Here is a 2,949-nt window from a genome sequence, read left to right as displayed (position 1 = left end):
TTTTTGTATGGCGGTGTTACATTTCAATAAACTCTCAGGAGAAGACTCACATTCATTCTCGGACATACATATATGAAAGTGAGTGTGCACACTAGTGCAAAAATCCATATTCACTATCTTTTCACACGCCGTTTTAGTATTAAAGATAAAATTTATAGTCAAACTCGTTTCAAATAATAACCATTCAGTATCTAAAACCAACAGCATCGTCCCATAACAGTATTAAATTCACATTAAGTTTTCTCACTCATACGACCGGACCACGAAAGGGAAAAAATTGAGACAGAAATCAAATAAAATGAAATCAGACTATAAACCGTTCGGGGCCCATATCAGATAAGCACATGTCATATATACGTATAAAAGCACAGAGACAACCAACATGTGTATCCATCTATGTAGGACCAGAAAAAAAAACAGTTCAGCACAACACTTCCTTTCTACATCAAATTCAACATCAAAAATGATTGAGGCATCGCGTGTTGATTTTTCGCTTTTAACCAAAGAAAAAAAAAAATATGGAAGAAATAAGGCGAAAACGGAGAGAGAAAAAAAAGGATAAAAGAAAAGAACGTAGATGAAATTTAACAAAACAACACACCAAAATTTTTTGCTTTTACTACGTTGGCTCTTTGTTCATTCTACTTTATTATTGATCAGCTGCAATATAAATGCTTGTCTATTCGTTTAGGGATAAAACGTCTTACACACACATCAGTAATGTGCGAAGAGGAGGGGGAGAGGGGGAGTTACCCCTCTGTGACTTCAAAATTCTTCCGATTTGCTAGGGATTCTCGATTTCCTAGGGTTTTTTGAAGAACCCCCCCTGGAAAATTTTGCTCGCACATTACTGGCACACATATATACTAGGGGGGAGACACAAACGATTAAACCATGATTCCAATATAAAAACACTAATCCTACTATTCCACCAATACGTCATTTCATTGTCAAATGTGATCTCACATTTCGCCGCTATTCACTTTGTTGAAAACTTATTTATCGATACTGGAGTATGACATTTTGTTATTGATAATTAAAATTATTTTTTTCATCAATAAAATTTTGAGAAAGTGTATCTATTGTTTTGTAAATTTGTAATCGACTTTTGAACTAAAAAATATTTCAAAAAAGAACAAATTACTATCTCAAAACAAGTTCAATGCTTTTATCAAATTCTGTACTATCGATTACAAAAACTTTGAATTAACCCATTTTCGCTATTCCATACACAGGATTAGTGAATCCATGTGAATCCAGCTACTGAATTCTCTATTCCACTTTAATTTCTCGAATTTTTACACTAAAAGTCTAATCCTATTCTATGTGTCTACCCCCTAGCATATATACAAAAGTGAATGTGTCTTTGACTTTAAACTAAGCAGAAAAATTGCCGAGCCGAAACAAGTAAAAAGTGAAAGGGTTCAAAATAAAACAAAAACTTTTCACATCTCTACCGATTCTTTTGTCACAACAAAAACATTGGTTGCCCATTTTTCGATCATAAATCTCTATAGAATAACAAAGTATTGTTTACGATGTGTATATCATCATCCACAGTATAGCAAGAAACGTTGCTTATTTAGTCCGTGTATGGTTTCGCGCACTTATTCGCCACTGTATCATCAACTTATTGGCATTCCGCAACACAAAACTGTACGCCATAGCTCCGGATTTTGTAAGCATGCATTAAATTGCAAATAGTTGGCATTTATTTTTTTATCTATTCAATATACACTGCCGTCAGATAGTTTGACACCAACCAAATATTTTTCATACAAATTGACATCTTTTTTTTAATTTGGTTGGTCTGACAGTGTATATATATATGGCAGTGTATATATATATGCTTGTGGCATATTTTTCTTTTCATTACCATTTGCTATTGCTATTTTTTTTAATAATACAATACAAAAAAGTCTAAATTTTGGAATCTATAAAGTAAATCGATTGCTTTTTGTGAATGTGTGTATGTTGAAGGTCTTTGAAAAAGGTTTGATGTAGTTGCCAAATACATAATATCCGTTTTATTGGGGTTGCTTTGCTAGTACATCAAAATTTACCACACATGATTCGTTCTTTACGTAAAGTTTTTGAAATCACATTGCGCTTATTTGTATACTTTGTACATGTCCCCAATAAATGCGAATCGCCATAACTTTTGTCTTTTTCCATCATTCAACCATTGAAGAGTTTTTCGTTTGCTTCGGATCAATATCATTTAATATAGCACTACGTACTACAAACGTACGTCACAAAAGAGAATTTCATACACTTTTATATTCAGATGAATGAACCTTATGGAAAACTGAATATTTTGTTGGATTTGACACCAAATATCGCTCTAAGGTGTTCTTACTTCTACTATGTATTGTTTGATTTTATTCGCTATTCTACTCGCATTCGGCTACTTTTTGTACGTTTTCTTTTTAACAAACAATCATCCACCCGAAGACATATTGAGACACTGACCTAATTTCGCTCTCTTTCACTGCCACTATTTTTAGTTTTTTTTTCTTGCTATCATTATATACTTATGTTTTTACGAAAACACTATAGCACAACTCTCATCATCAAATGACCATCGTATACACATTGATTCGCTTTTATCGGACCATTTGCTTCTCATACAAAAGAATACAAATTTCTCTTTATGTGGTTTGAACAACAAATAGATATTCGCAATCCAATCAAATATTTCGAAACAAAATTGGCCAAACGAACGTTGGTGGTATAAACAATATTTTAATATCATTTTTATCTGATAACAAATGATTCGTTCAACTACAAACAATAATTATTTGACGACTGATTTATCGAAAATAAGAGAGAGATTCTGCAAAAACTTTAGTTTTTAGTTTCATATTGAATCTCTGATACACCATAATATTATCCATTGATTGTGTTCTTTTTCATTTGCGACATGCTAAAGTGAGTAGTAAACAGTTA

Source organism: Contarinia nasturtii, unplaced genomic scaffold (assembly GCF_009176525.2).
Source record: "Contarinia nasturtii isolate CC-2019 unplaced genomic scaffold, AAFC_CNas_1.1 Cnas_scaffold_1699, whole genome shotgun sequence".
NCBI classification, from domain to species: domain Eukaryota; kingdom Metazoa; phylum Arthropoda; class Insecta; order Diptera; family Cecidomyiidae; genus Contarinia; species Contarinia nasturtii.
Note: the sequence above shows the minus strand (reverse complement) of the source record.